This window comes from Phodopus roborovskii, unplaced genomic scaffold (assembly GCF_943737965.1).
Source record: "Phodopus roborovskii unplaced genomic scaffold, PHOROB, whole genome shotgun sequence".
Taxonomy (NCBI): Eukaryota; Metazoa; Chordata; class Mammalia; order Rodentia; family Cricetidae; genus Phodopus; species Phodopus roborovskii.
In genome coordinates, this window is record NW_026125281.1 from 29301506 (window position 1) to 29318059 (window position 16554).

Here is a 16554-nt window from a genome sequence, read left to right on the forward strand (position 1 = left end):
ATCGTCGTTGACATTGTTACTTATGTTTAAACACTTCTGAAGTTGAGTTCAGGATCAAGTGAGCATTGTTTCTGCCCTGAAACCCACCACTTCTGAGTGGGTAAGCTTGGGGCTTGGGGCTAAAGGTTGGAAAGAAATGGTTGGATTTTTATTTTCTCATGAAATAAGATCTATGCAACAAATTTTCCTGTGTTCATTTCTTTGTGGGTCAATTGCTGATTCTATTTTCCACAAAATGGTGATGCACGATGCAGGTAGGGAATAGCTCAGTTTATTCTTCCATTAGAACAAAGCAAAACAAAACAAAAAAGCAGAACAGAGTTATCTTTGGTGCTCCTGACTGACCCGCATTCCTTTCAGGGTGTGCAGCATTGTTTGAGTAGACATAGGACTGATGTATACTAGGAAAGCATAAGTATATTCTATGGCAATTTTTTCCCCAGTTTGAAAGCTGAGCTCTGCCAGTCCATTGTTAGCAGGCCCAGAGATCAATGGTGTGCAACTGTGACATGCTTTACAAAGCTTTGCTCAGTGCTTCAGGTGACCTGTATGAACTTGCAGAGTTCACAAGGATCCCCTTGGTGGGTGGATAGGACTGGAGTACCCCTCGCCTATAGAAGTCTTACTAATGCCATGGGTAGGTAACAAACACATGCTTTCTTTGTTGCAGTTCTTTACCTGGAGCTTAGATTTCTGGCCTTTGAAGAATTTTCTGAAGTCCTGCAGCAGTGATTGCTGGAAATAGTCAGTACCTTGACCTTCAGAGTAGTTATGGGAGGTACTGAAAAGTGGCTTATGGGAAAGGGACTCAGCTGTTCGAGAGCCAGTAGGCAGTGTGAATTCAACCATTCTGGCTTTTGCAGAAGCAGAGAACCTCTCCAGATGTGGAATTTCCAAAAGTCATCATGCTAGACCATGACACTATAAAGCTCTGGCTTCAGGAGGATCATTGCAAGATATCTAGTTTGTGTGCACAAGAAGGGGTCTTTGCACTAGGGAGACCAAGTACCGTTACAGTGCTTGGAATTCTGTGCATAGTTAATTCCAGCATTGCCCTAGCTCTTAAAAACTCCACTGTCCGTCATTACCACTTTAGCTATTCTAAGACAATCCAGAGACTGCTGAGTAATATACACATATACTTACCTTGACCAGTTCATTGTATACAAAGTAGTATTGCTAAATGAGAATTCATCTCCCATCCTCTGCCAGCAAGCATTCATTTTCACTTATTTGCTTTTTTTCTGTGGCTCCAAGATACTGCATCTGTCCGTAACATTTTTCTTTATTTAGCACTTGAGCTATCCTTTCATCTTTAAAAGATGGGTTTAACTGTAAATTGCCATGTTTATTAGTGCTGCCCAAACAGGTGACATGTTTTTGTGACTCCTGTCCAAGTGGTTTTGCCTCAGTAGTAAGCCTCCTTAGATAAGGTCATGCCAATCACAAATGGTTTTTTTTTTTTTTACCTATTTACCTGCACTGTATTAAATGACAACTCAAGTTTTAATTTGGGTGACCGTTTCTTCGTGATGGTGGTTGGGAATATGGGCTACCAAGTCCTTTTCCTGGGATTCTTAGCCTTTCACTGAGACAGGAGAGAAAGAAATGGCAACAGATATCATGACTCAGACAATGGCATGGTGTGTCTGGGTTGGAGATTTGCTGATCGTGGACAGATTTTTAGGTGATGGAATGTTATGAAAATAATAAAAAGCACAGGCTTCCAAATGAAAAACAAATGCAGTCTGCCCGGTGAAGGATCGCCTCAGGATATACGAGTGGCCAGTGTGGGAAGTACTGAAGTGATGTTTGTCTTAATCTTAATCATAGACACAGTCTCTGAGTGTGTAGTGCTCTTCCTCTCCATCTCAGTGCTCATGTCCCAGTACTGCCCTGCTGAGGCTGGTTTGGCAATTTGCAGAGCGACTTACATGTCCTGGCCCAGTGTGTTTACTCCTTTGATTTTGCAACTCCATTCTAGTATAAAGTTATGACACTTACAGAAAATGTACAAAGCAATTGTATTTTATTCAAGAATTTTTTTTTAAATGTTTGGAGATGACATCATTTATATTTAGGCACCTGTCCAAACTGTTGTATTTAATTTATCTGTAGAACTCTCTGTGCTTGTCTCTCTGCATTTACTGATGATAAATGCAGATGGGTATGTGTGGACATTGCTGTATATGTGTATATGACCCTACTGTTTTATAATGTTCATTTCAAAGCATCTCAGACCTAGACATTAGAAAGTGAATATTCTGTAGAGTTTAAAGAATTGAGAAGGTTACTTAGCTAGCACCTTGAAGGCTGTAACTGATTAGAGAGTGTGTCTGTAACCCATGTGGCAAGTGGACAGATATGGATGCATAATTTCGGTCATGTTATTTCCTAATTTTTATGTAAAGTAGTTGACAAGAAAAGTCAACAGTTAGATGTCACTTGTTTTCCTTTGAGGTAAGATCTCATGTAGCTAGGTCTCACTTTCAAAAGAGCTCGTTTTAATTCTGTTTTTGGGAACACTTGGTCTACAATGCCTTGACAGTTATCAGTACTAAGGTGAAAACAAGAAAAACAAGGTAGATGAACCCCAATTATTGAATAAAAATGCTTGCTGGAGAATTTGGGTACCATTCTAATACCTGGTAATCACCATGTCATCTCACCTGTGTACCCAAATGTATGGAAGATGTCCAGGCTCACCCTCAGAAAGCTGAGATAGCAAGAGCCTACATTGGCAGGATTTCAACCCACCTTTCAGCAGCTTGGGGCTGATGGAGGACATTTAGCTGTGCCATCTGGTTTGCAAACACGATGAATAGCCTCTCATTGACCAAGGGCCCCGATATGGAGGCATCATACAGTGTGTATTTCTGGAGCCATGAGTTAATTTAGCACAGTTGCTGTTAGTAGTTTATAAAGCCATACTTCCACTTGTACACTTGATTGTAAGATAGGTCTAAATCGTGTACTATGTTGATTACTCTATATAAACGTGGAAATTCTGTATATCTGGTCTTATGCTGTATGTATTTGATGTGTAAATGATAACTAATGGATATGAAATAGCTTGCTGTGGATCTCTTCATTCCAATCCATTTCTCTTGAAGATTCAAATGTTTAATCTTTATACCTATGGGAAAATATGAAAGTTTGCATCAAATATGCTGTTACGTGGCAGCCTCTTAGATTAGGGAACGTTTTAGTTGTAAGGCTATTGCACAATCGGAACAAGGTAATGACTTTGTTAGGCATGTGACTTCCTGCTCTGATTTTAAATGGGTGTATTTCTTTAAGAAGAAGCACTGATCTCTGGATTATGTAGTCGTCCCTTTTCTGCTCCATGTGGCCTCCAAGAACACTGAGGAGTGATAACCCTGGCCAAGAAGCAATCACAGGGATAGCTAGGGGAACATCTTAAAGCTTTAGCTGTGGCTAGACCCTGTACTGAACCCACTTCTTGTGTGACATTGCCTCTCTTAGTTTCTATACTTCTTCAATAAAGTAACCATACTTTGCATTTACAGGCAAGGGGGTGGGACTTGCATATGGCTAAAGTGTGGACAATAACACGGAGTCAGAGATGCACAGGTGAGGTTTTGGAAGGACAAATCTTGTTACTGCATGTTCTACAGTATGTGTGTGGCATTGAACCTCTGTGGGTAGCTGGACATATGTCAGGTTCTATGGAGCTATGCAGAAACCTTCAAATATAATACTCAAATCTGATCCTTTACTAATCAAATAATAGCGTTTATCATTTAGGGAAAATTACAATATGTTAATATCCAAAATCTACACCACAATCAGAATATCTACTAAGTAGGAAATGAGAGGAATCTCTGATCTCACTTTTGAGATATAATGGTTTGAATTCTGTCCCCTGAGAACTCATGGGTTGGGTTGCAGCTCAGTGACAGAGTATTTGCCTAACACTCCAGAGTCTCTACCACCCCATAATCACAAATCTTGCTTAAGAACTCTGTCCTCTCCCTCCCTTCCTTCCTTCCTTTGTTCTTCCCTCCTCCTTCCCTCCCTCGACCCCCCTTTTGTTTATTCAAGGCAAGTTTTCTCTATGTAGCTATCCTTGAACTCAGACATTTGCCTGCCTTTGCCTCCTTAGTGTTGAGACTAAAGGCATGTACCACCATTACCACACCAGACCCAAGATCTCCATTCTTAACCATTCAGCCATGATTAGTTTAAAATTTTTAATATTTTTTGAGACAGGGTATTACTATGTAGAATTGGATTTCCTGGGGCTTGCTATATAGATGAGGCTGGCTTCGAACTCACAGAGCTCCTTTTTCTCTGCCTTCTGAATTCTGGCATTAAAGGCATGCATCACCATGCCCAGCCTCCATCAGATATATAATTTTATCAGATACATTTGGTGGCAAATATACTTTATACAAATATAAGTTGGTACCAGACTATAGCACAAATAATAAAAACCCAGAGACATTGGGTTATTATTGGGGTTCAAGCTGAAGATCAGATAGGCAAAGCAGCCAAGCCATCAGAGAGCTCTTACTCTACCAAAGCTGGGGAGGGTCCTGTCTTCTATGTGGCTAGAGACTAATTGCCAGAATGCGAGACCCTGCTCCTATCTTATATACCTCTCTAGTGCTGGGATTAAAGGTGTGAACTCTGTTTCTCTTTCAGACCGATTCAATCTCCTGTCCCCCTGGGTGGCCTTGAACTCACAGAGATCCATCTGCCTCCATCTCCTGAGTCCTGGGATTAAAGGTGTGTGCCACCACTGCCCAGCTTCAATGGCTGTGGCTAGCTTTGCTTTGTGATCTCCAGGCAAGCTTTGTTAGACCATAAACAACATATCACCACACCAGACCCTTCTAGAACTTGTATGGGGAGGAGAGGGCATATGCTCTAAACTTGGCAGCTGCCTTGTTAGGGGGGCATTGCTGTGATTGCCTTTAGGACTCACTAAGGGAGGAACTGTTTGCCTTCCCAGCTTGTCCTGCTAGAAGATGAAGATGAACACTTTGCTACTTGTACTGAATGCTCCTTGACTCCATTTGGTCTCCTTTCATGCAATGGGGAAGATGGAAGAAAAAAAAAAAAAAAAAAAAAAACACTCACTGTGCTCCAGGACCACCCTGCTTTGACAGCTCCTGCTGAATGTCTTCCAGCTGGGCTGCTTCCTTTCTGCAGCAGCCTTCTCTTTTAGAGATTTCCTATGGACAAAAGGGAGTTCTAGGGACTCCCTTCCTGGGGAGTTAGTGTGAGACTGCTCTGTGTGCGTGCTGGAGGTGCTTGGTTGGTGGATGCTAAAACTATCTATAGAGGAGGCCTGAAACTGAGGCCTGCCTACTTGGGGTGGGGGTTGTTTGGGCTTGAGCAAGTGTTCTGTAGTTCACAGTCCATGATGTATCCTGAATTCCAATTAACACCAAGACCCCTGGCAGCCTTGAGAAGAAGGAGAGTCAGAGAAAGGGTGAAAGGAGCAAGAGCCTTAGCTCCTGCCCTGTGAGGTTCACGGTAATAGCGGCCCACACTTGGTTTCCTTCTTAGCCCCGGAGACCTCTCAAAAACTGAACTTGAGGATTCAGGGAAGGTGACGGAAAGTTTATGCTTTTACTCGGTGACATAAAATAATTCAGATTTGCTGGTGGCTTAAGCATCAATGGGATATGTGAGGAAGTAGGACTATTCAGAAGCTGTCTCCATGGCTACAAAGAGGGCAAGAGGGCGTCTAACATGGGGACTGCATTTAAATGAGGTTTACATGGGGGACGCCCGAGTGAAGGAATAAGCAGAGAAGAGGCCACAGTACTGAAGAGCAGCACCAAATTTCCATGGTCCAGTGAGGCAGGAGCAGGCTGCTGGGTATGCAGGAGGGGGAGACTGCGGTCTTTTGGATGGGAGTGTGTAGGAGACAGAGGAAGGTGATGCTGAGGTTCCTGGCCAGGTTGGGGAAAGGGGAGGAAGGGGCAGGGAGAGTTTCCTGCTAGCCATGTTGAACCCATCCAATAGGAAGCTGAGTTTCCACATTTCTCTCTTTTTGCATTTCTTTATTAATCAAAATTTTCATCTATCTTATATCCTGAGAGTTCTCAAACCTCCCCGATGAGATAATGGAAGTACAGGGGCAGAGTAGAGAACAATTCCTGTGTTTGTGTGGCGTTTAATTGTCTTTAGGATAGTATCAGCCACACCTGGACCCTTCTGTATAAAACGAGGAACCTTCCATGTTGACCTTTGAATTCTCCCAGCCCAAGACTCCTCCCACTCTTCCTGGAAGCTGACTCCTCTGTAAATACTGACTTTACCTCCTGCTTTGATGGTTTTTACAGCACTGGAAAGAGGAGTTAATTGACCAAATCAAGTAATTACAGCGAACATTAACAAATCACTGGGCACCAAGCATAGTGTCCTTAGCAGCCTACACATATAACTCATTCAGTCATCACCACAGTGCTAGGAGATATGTTTTGTCCTTGTCACCATCATAGTCATTATTGTAAATATTCACTTCTCTAATGGTGAGTTAATAATGGTTTATTTTATTAACCATTACTTTAATTTTACGATGGCTAATTTTATGTGTCAGCTTGAACCAGAAGGTACCTTGACGAAGCATTGCTTTTGAGTGTGTCTTTGAGGGTGTTTCTGGGTAAGATTAGCATAGGAATTTATATACTGTGGGATAAAGCTAACATGCTAGAAGGCCTTTGAAGAGGAATTTGGCAACACCATGGTAATCTGAGGACATACATACTCTGTTTCCATTCGTATGTATGTATGTATGTATGTATGTATGTATGTATGTATATATGCATTTCTGACCCAAACCCACAAGAGTAAGGATGCTAAACAGCAAGGTGTGGAGAGGGACGACTGGTGATGAGAAGATGCAGAAGAACCAGACTTGGGTCCAGGAGGTCTTGCATGAATTGATGGCTCACGTGAGGCGAATGTATTAAGACATTTTATAAGAAGTATTATACAACATTTTATATACAGCTTGCTGGGAAAAGAGGGACAGAGTCAGCAGAAGGCTGTATCATACAATTGACAAAGTCAGTGGGACGCTAATCAAGCAATGCAGTACAAAGGGAACCCGGGTACCTTGAGTGCATCACAGAGCGAGCACTCGGCAGCCTTGGGACTGATAGCTGCAGTCCTCTGTGGGAGGAAAGGTCAGCTTCCCAGGAGTGGAAACCTTAATTCCTTCGGGGTCCCAGCCCCTGTCCCAGCCCCAGACTGGACCTTGCTAACTCTGCCCCTTGGCAAGGACACAGAGCTTAGCATTTCCCTTGTCCTTTCATCAGGACTTTTGAGAAAGCCTTGGGTCAGCCTGGCACCCAACAGGTTCCAGAGAAAAGGAATTCACAGACTCAGCCAAAGCAGACTTCCTTATCTATGAGGGTGGGCATCATTCGTTTCACAGAGGGCCCAGAAAAGACAGCGGGTGGAGGGAGGAAAGGGGCAATCTCCCACACTTGTCTGTCTTACCACTTCAGTTGGAACTGCCTTTGTGGCCTGTCCTCAGACTGGGATTTACATAGTAGTTCCATGGTTTTCAAGTTTCTGGACTCAGGTTAGATTCTCCCACCTTCCAGGATCAGTGATATATGTAAAGATAAGCACTGACCTCACTCTCAGTGGAAGGTAAGGCATGGACTTACAAATGGGATTAAACATAGATGCTGGTAATAAGATGGTCTGGGCTCCACAATGGAGCGAGTCCTTTAAGCCTGCAAACACATGCTTGCAGATGCCTTCCCAGGCTTTTTAACTCCACTATTCACCTGCCTTCATAGCATTAACAGCATTAACAATCCTAGAATCCTCCTAGAACAATCCTCTCTCTAGGAGAGAAGGAAAGAAATTTAGCTTTCTTTGGTTGGAAAAAAAATTAAGCCAGATATTAGAAAAAGGCTAGACGGACATGACATGAATACTCCCCACCCCCTTCTTTTTGTCTTTGGACAAGATAAGAGACTTCATTTACACATGTTCTGGTTCCTTTAAAATGTACACAGAAGGAAAGGTTTGATGAAAATATGTAAAAAGCACAGGAAACAAAGACAATTTCTGCTAAAATCAAGAGTGCCTGGTAGTAACTAGAAGCAGCCATCAGAGGGCTAGAGCCATGGAGAGCAAACGTACCAAATGTCCTTGCGCCCTGCTGCCTCTGCTGATTTTTATTTCACAAGTTAATATGCATCTCAGGAGTGTCCAAATTCTTATTTCTAATCATCCCACATAATAATAGTCTTTCATTTATTAATGTACTATCAGATAAGAGATTTCTTATATCCATAAACTACATTAAGCAAACTACTTACTCAATGGAGCTAGCAATTGTAAGAGAAGATATAACTTGGAAAATAATACTGAAATCCAGGCAATGTTCTTTTAAGAGGTGGTACTTAAAGCCACACTTTATCTTCTTCTATGTACAGGGGAAGTTCCCTGGATTCCTAGTGAATAGTCACTAATGACATGGGGTCTCAATCCATAGGGTAAGACAAAGGGTGTTTGTTCCCTTTTCTCAAGAATCCTGTTTTCTGATTTTTCACTAGACATTCTCAGTAGGTGGCATTAGAAATAATGACAACAGGGAAGACAAGTGCCCAGTAATTATTATCCATGAGACAATTGCTAGAAGCTTTGGATTTTGCATATAGAAGCTGAGTCTGGATGGCTTTTTAAATTCTTTGCACATTCAAGCTAGTTCATTTCTCCATCCTGTAAGAGATTTCTGAAGGCCATATAGCAAAAAGTCTGCCCAGTAGGAAATGGGTTCTACTAAGGAAGAATCCCCACTGGTACCACTGGTAAAGCTTGAGGACTTTCTGCTCTGTCCTCCTGCTAGGAGGAAAGTCTTGTGCTTGTTGATGCTGTATGGATCCCAGAGGTTTCAGGACCACCGTGATAGATGTCCCTTGGAGGGAGTTGGGCCTGCTGAACTTCTCTCAGTCCCTTTAAATAGGCTGTAAAAGTCATCCGTAAAAACCCCTGAGGAATATCGGGCAAGTCACTCTGTGGATGTGATGCCACAAGTCACCACTGATGGGTATTGATTGACTCTGCTCCTGAAGTCACTGCAATTGTTAAACCCAGTCGAAATATGTTTTGAGAAGGTGTTGCCCATTCTCTTCCAAGATCTCATTAGCTGGAAAGGAAATACCCTTCTTCTAGTTTGCTAATTGATGTAACATCACCCAGGTCACCAAGTTTATATATCACACCAGCAGAGAGAAGCCAATCAGCTAGCTTCAAATATAATCTCTTCTGGGTCTCCAGGAGCATCACTTTGCATCTTATGACAAATAAGGACATTACTGGGTTTGATGTCCAGGTGTACCATACTGGAGGGCTGTATGTACTTAAGCCTCAAGGGAATCTGTAGAAGGTTGCCTTTGAGTTTGGGCTCTTGGAAGTGATTACCAGATATAGTGTTAACATTTTAAATACAGCAGCTTGTGAGCTCCCACCAATAATTTATTCATTTTTGAGAAATTGTGCAATCATCTTCTGTAGAGGAAGAATAGTAATGTACCACGTGGGAGTGATGGTTAATGACCATATGAACATTAACTTTGTGCAGATTCAAGCTCTGATTTGATAATCCTGGAAAGGCTTTTGTAGAGCACTTTGTTGAATAAATGCATCCATCTATCAAGCCTCACAATGCACTTGTAGACTGCACCAAATTCCTCAACTCGAATTTCTTTTACTTCCAAGAATTCTTTTTTCATAGCAGGAGGCCATATTAGTTTTTTTTTTTTTTTTTTTTTTTTTTTTTGTAGAACACTTTCCTTAGCAGGTAGCCACATTCTGATTTGCCTTCCCCTTCTGCAATTTCCTCAAGCTAACTCCAGGTTTCCTCTTGCCCTTTGATTGAGGGAATAATGTTCTATCAGACTCTGGAGTGAATGATTGATATTGATGAGAAGCAAAGAGGTCTTATCAATGAGGCAAGTGGGCGTGAATCTCAGGTGTCTAGAGCTTTGGGCAGAGACCTTCTTGTTGAAGAAATCTCTGGTGGGCTCAGCACCTTTGGGAGTGTCTCTGTTGGGCTCAGCACCTTTGGGAGTATCTCTGTTGGGATCAGCACCTTTGGGAGTGTCTCTGTTGGGCTCAGCACCTTTGGGAGAGTCTCTGGTGGGCTCAGCACCTTTGGGAGAGTCTCTGGTGGGCTCAGCACCTTTGGGAGTGGAGGGGTTGTCCTTGGGCCCACTGCTTGCTCTTGCTGTGTAGAACTGGTGTCTCCAGGCATTTGGGAGAGTCTGAAACTGGAATCTGGAAGTTCCAGGATTGCCTAAGTCCTCATCCTCATACTATCTTTGCCTCAAGATCCCCTTGCTGTTTTCTTCCCTTAATTCTGTCTTTTCTCCACAAAAGGAAAAGTTTAATTTTGTATACAGCCCCTAGTTAGCCCCTCTGTTGGCCATTTCAGGGAAGGTCCTCTCAGTGTGGCAGGAAGGTCTCTGAGAAAGGAACACTGAATCCACAAAGGAGGGAAAAAAAACCAATAAATAAACCCAACCATCTTTCTCAACTTTAGCCCATCCTTTCTTCTACCAATTAGCAGCTATTGACCTGATCCTAAATGATAAGTGTGAGATTCTGCTCTATCATCAGCTGGGGTGACTCACACCATCAAGGATTCTTTATAATCTGCGTCTGACACTAAGTAATGTTTACAATGAAGGAAGAAGGATGTAACAATGCATCTTAAAACAAGATCTGCAGTGTCTTCAGTAGGAGAGAACCTGATTTTACCCAATAGCATTCTAGTTGCCTGGAGGTCAGTGGTATGGACTGATTGGTGTCTGCCTTCTATTTTAGCATCATCTAAAGTTTTCTTCAAGAGGCTTCCTTAAGAGGAGCATTCCAAAGTCACTGTGCATTAGCTTTCTTTCTCTCAAGTAGAGTCCTGGGAAACTATTTAGCACCCCAAGGATGAAATGCCCTGAGAATCCCATCCTGAAACATTTGTAGTTCTGTCCTGAATAAACATTTGCTTTCATTTTAGATGTCAATAGGTACTTATTTTCTAGGCAGGATTTTCTCACTGACCCTAGGATGTCTGACTCCTATGCTGGATAATATGAAGGACTTAAAGCCCACAGCAGCTGGAGGTCCAAACAGGACCACACAATCCACTTCTCCCCTCAGCATGACACACATAGTAAGTGCTGGATGGAGATTTGCTCAGAAGTGGACAGATTCTTGGGTAAAAGACAAATCAGATTGCAGAGAAATATCCAAAGTTTGAAGTTTCACACAACATACTGTGCAAAGGGAGTCAGTAAATTACTCATAAAACAAACCACAGGTGGCTGAAATACAGGATAGTAATTTTTGTAGGCTCAGGTGGTTTATGCTGTCTTCAGCATCTCTTGATGGAATTATAGCCCCACAATTCAAATAGCTCCTGCTTCCCTGAAACACATATAGAATGGATATGAATTCCAAATCCCACCCATGGCTGGCACTGTGTGCCTTTACTGCTGAACCCTTCTGCTGTCCAATAAAGCCTCTCAGTGTTAGGTGTCTTGATTTCAGATTAACAAAAACACAGGTATACCCAGAGTTTTCTTTGTGTTAATTCAATAAAGCTACACAGATAAAAGTGTTATAGATTTCTCTGAGGTCTCAGAAGTTGATTAGTGGCATTGTGGTATTGCTCAATGGGTAAATGCATTTGCTATACAAGCCACTCAGAAGCCAAGGTGGAAGGAAAGAGCTAACCTCCACATGTGTGGTCTGGGATCAGTGGTACAGTGGTATATGTAAACACACACACACACACACACACACACACACACACACTTACCCATGCACACACTAACAGTAAGTAGTATAAAACAATTTTAGAAGTAAGTTCATTCCTGTTAGCTCTTGGCTCTTGCATCCTATAGGAAGTAGAGTGAGGTTAGTGATGTCCCTTAGTGTACATCAGTGCCTGTGCATGTGAATGTCCCTTAATCTCTGCTCACAGAAACTGTGGGAGAAATTCCCAGGTGGTAGGAGATAACGGGCCCTCTCTTCCTTTTCCTCTCCTTTATTTTTTCTGTAAGATGAATTCCAACTCATAGCAATGTGGTGTTGCTTTGGGTCCTCCTTCCCATGCTATCTGATGTGTGTAAGCAGTATCTCACAGGTGCAACTCCACGGCAGCTCTGGGAGTTTGCTAACCCCAGTGTTGGAGGGTGCATCAGGAAAGCCTCATTACGTGTGCTATATTTACTCTCAGACAATGAAGAGCTGAGAGGGAAATCTGTAGGCCCTCAAAACAGTTACTGTTCTATTGTTAATATGTCCATCAAAGAGTTAACCCGAACCTCACTCACCTGCTGTGCTTGGTCCCCATCTGAAGAACACGGAACTTTGAACTTCTTTCCCCAGTACAGGTTCTTTGTTCTATCAGTTTTGTCTCCATCCTTTCCTGTACTACCCTAAGTTCACACTGACTACCCCCAGCTCTCAATCATAGTTCTTGATTTTTTTTTTCAAGTTAAAATAGAAGATTGTATTGAAGGAGCATCTCATTTGCCTAACACCAAATGGTTGTAGATATTTACAGATGTATGAAGATGACTTTCTGGGGGCATTTTTACAACCCCCTTGAAGACTTCCCAGTACTGGAGATCTAGTACATTTAATAGAGCAAGCAGCTCTCTCTCCCTTTGGCTGGCTTCACTGAGAGGCTGTTGCTCCTGGGTTTGGATTCTACCACTCTTCCAGATCCATTCTGGCAAAGTCTCTTTAAGATGGTGCCATTCAGAACTATGGAGAGATAAAACATTTATTTAAAAATTTGAGAGAATAATGTCATTAAAAAAACCTTTCATTTCCCCCAAGTAAGGATGGTTCAATTAATTTTTAAAAAATCTATCTTTATGTTAAAACAAAGACATCACCAAAGCATTGACTCTTCACTAAGCCTTGGTCTCTAAACTGGGGATGAATTCAGACTTCACCCATTTTGAGGTACATGTGCAGATATGTTCTAAGGCCTTGCTGATGGGAGTGGGATTAGCTGGTACCTACTGTCTGCTGTTCTCAGTCAAAGGAGAGGTCACAGAACCAACATTACATCTTATAAAATGAGCATGTGCAAGGTAACGAAATGCTTTCTGGACTGGCCTGTCTACATGGACAGGACTTTGGCACCTGTCCTTTCCAAAGCTCAGTGTCGGAGGCAGCGAGGCCTCTGCCCTGCCAGGCCTGTTTCTCTCTTCCTCCTCACAGCACCGTTGGCTCTCCTCAGCATTGCAAAGTAAAAGACCGAAAATCGCCCATTAGCCTAAGTAACTGGTCACTGTGGGATTCAGAGTACTCTACAATTTCTTTAGCAAGTTTGCTAGCTTGGGCCACTGAATCTGGTTTAGTACAGTAGCCTGACTCAGTAAATAAGTAGGCAGCGGCTGAGAAAGAGTCCTGACATTCCTGAAACCCGACATCGCTGTCTGGCATCTGCATGCATGTGTGTATACATACATGTGGCCACCGATATATGCAGGCTTGAGCCACCACTCCCCACTGCTTAACTGATTTTGAAAGAAAAACCCATAGAACCTTGTAGTTAGCGACTTATCTTAAGTTATTGTTGTGCTCATTTTTATCTTTGTGCTGTTCAAACTTTTGAAATGATGGGTTCCACATACATTCAGACTCTTGGGCAAAGAGCTTCTTCCTTTTATTTGTTCTAAATTGCCCTTTATGCTGATGATCCTATTTAAAGCATAAGGTCTATATGCCTTTTAAAGGTTAGGGCACTGTTTAGCCAGACACCCAAATATTTATACACAGAGATCTACATGAGTGTTGTCTGATTAATGCTTGTCTTCTTGGGAAAGCTGTGAATAATGTCAACATGAACTACATTATTCCTGCTAGAAATTCTCCATTTAGTTTAACTTGCATGTAACGACACCGGAAAGCCAGGAGCTGTTTGCTGAGTGCCCTTGCAATACTGTTGTAGCTCATTCGTAACGAGTGGTGCTGCCGAATCTTCCGCATACCAAATGGCAGACTCTGCATAAGTGGGAAATTTAGGTGCCGCCGGAAATCTTTACTATGCGATGAATATAAAGGGGGAAAAGCAACAAGTCTCAGGGAAATCCTTGTTTGGACAAAAAGAACCTTTACTGACAAAACTGAATCAGAAGTTAAAACGATGGTCCTAGCCACGTGACTTGCATTAGTGCCTTTGAGATTTCGGAAGGAGCTTGGGATGGCACTGTGAAGCAGGCCAGGAACGGCCAGGGAGAGGCTGAGCTCCACTGCTTTGTCTACCCACTTACCTCTCTTCTGACGTATTATATTTTAAATTCCCTGCTGTTGTATGACTTCTGTTTGTGCCTTTCTTTTGAAAAGCTTTCTTCCCCTGGCCATTTAGCCGTGGCAGAGACCCTTTCTTCCCATGCTTCCCCTTCCTGCTCTCCGATGCCCCTTTGCCTTGTAAGGTATGGAATTCTGCAGTGCGGGGGAACTTGGAGCCCTTACATTAGTCTTCTTTTTAGAGGTGAGGGTGAAAAACCCTACACAAAATCGGCTACACTGATTAATGAGTCACTTGGGACCAGAGACCCTCAGTTGAGGGATTGTCTCCACTAGACTGGCCTGGGACAGGCAGGAGAGCATTTTCTTTTCTCTCTCTATATACATATATATGCACACGTATATATGTGTGTGTGTGCATAACATATACACACATATATTTAAATTTAAAAGACTCGTTTTTTTCTAATTTAATTTTTAAAATGTTTTTGAGATTATAATTTTCCCTTTCTTCCTTCCAAAACCACCTGTGTACCCTACTCTTCCTCTCTTTCAAATTCATGGCCTCTTTTTTCCTTTAATTTTTAGCATGTATACATGTGCATTTGCATGTGTTTGCATAAATACATAAATACATATATTTATATGTTTATATGTTACGAGATATATAAATACAATAAGCTCAGTCTATATAATGTTACTTGTATGTATGTTTCCAGGGTTGACCATTTGGTATTAGACACTAAATTGGGGAAGACCATTGCTCACACTCTGTGACTGAATTCCTTCATTGCCTGTACTGATATGTGTAGGGTTGAGGCCTCATGAGATTTCCCCCTTCTGTGTTAGCATGCCATTTCTTAATTAATGACTGATGTGAGAGGGCATGTGGTTCATCCTTGGGCAGGTAGTCCTGGTCTGGTTGAGCGGGTTGAATAAGTCATGGAGAACAAGCTGGTAGCAGCATTCTCCTGTTCTCTCGTAGCCTCTTCCTCCAGTATCTGTTTTGCCTTTCTTCTAGGATTGACTGTAAAGTATAAGAGGAAATAGAGCTTCTCCTACCCAGGCTGTTTTTGGTCATGATGTCTATCATAGCAACAGAACCAAACTAGAGCACTTGCCCAAGCCATGAAGATGATGAGTGATAGAACCCTAGGAACCCACCACACCACATCTTAGTGTGGAAGGAAACTGAATGGCATCTCTGTTGCTCATCCATCCAGTCCATGCAAGGGGATTTCCAAATATCCCAGCACAAACTGTTGGAGAAGAGTACCAGGAGAATAGCCCTCTACTGGCTTATGTGTATTGTTACATACATATACTATGTTGTTGGAAAATTTTCAGAGAGAGCTGCTGTTCTTACTGACTCTGCTTCCATGCTCTGGAGCTACAATCAAGGCTTTCGTGTGAGTCTTCTTTTCTTTTTAGAACATTTTTGACAAGGTCTTGCTTTGTAGGCCTGACACTAACTGTGTAGGCCAAGCTGGTGGACCCAGCTGAGGACCCTGCTGCTTCTCCCTTCCCAGTTAGTGCTGAGCTCTCAGGCACGGCCCCTCACACCTGCCTGCCTTGCTTTTATTTTTTCTCTGACGAATCAGTCAGGGTCTCTTATACTTTTCTTGGCCTCATCAGTCTCGCCTCGGCCCCTCATCCCATGTGGTTTACGTGTCTCTCATCACCTTAGAGCCCTCATCTGGGTGGTCCTTAGCCACTGCTGCAGGGTGACAGCAGATTAGGGCACACCGTGTCACGTGATAGTCAGGCCACACGTAGTATAAATCTCCAGTATCCATCCTGATCTGGGACTTGATCCCATGTTACTCCTCATCATGTGTGTTCACAGTGCTGCTTCACACCCATCTGGGTTCCATGGACTTCTCATCATGCACTTTCATGCCCACCTGACATCTCCAAGTCTCTTCATGCCAAGAAGCCAGATCCTGTGGACTTTTCTCATCTGATTGTGGTGATCACAGCATCCATTCAGGTCTTACAGGTCTTTCTGTAAAATCTAATCACTTTGACACATGCCTGCCATCCTATTACTTGGGGAGCTCAGAGAGCACCAGCAGGAGTTTGAATCCAGTGTGCCAGATGCTACTAGGCTGAGTCTCAAGAAGATGAAAACCCCTTTTAAGTGTTCCTGGCCTTTGTATCACTTCCCCAGCCCTCTGGGTGCTTTCTACCTTGCTGGTTTCACCTTTGCCCCCGTACTTGACATGCACAGACAGCTTCCTACAGGGGAACAGCTGATGTTGATCAGAGAGTAAAAATATTCTTGGG

The 16554-nt window shown here is 42.7% G+C and overlaps 1 protein-coding gene and 1 pseudogene across 1 annotated transcript in view; one reads left to right on the forward strand and one right to left on the reverse strand.

Annotated features, from left to right (window-relative positions):
* Nucleotides 1-1015, forward strand: part of Faxc (failed axon connections homolog, metaxin like GST domain containing) — a 73766-nt gene extending 72751 nt beyond the window's left edge. Inside the window, exon 7 of the transcript XR_007835374.1 lies at nt 671-1015. The gene's annotated coding sequence lies outside the window, so the exon portion shown is untranslated. The remainder of the gene's footprint in view (nt 1-670) is intronic.
* A 7960-nt stretch (nt 1016-8975) lies between these two features.
* Nucleotides 8976-16064, reverse strand: LOC127233037 (wee1-like protein kinase 2; annotated as a pseudogene).
* Nucleotides 16065-16554: the final 490 nt, after the last annotated feature.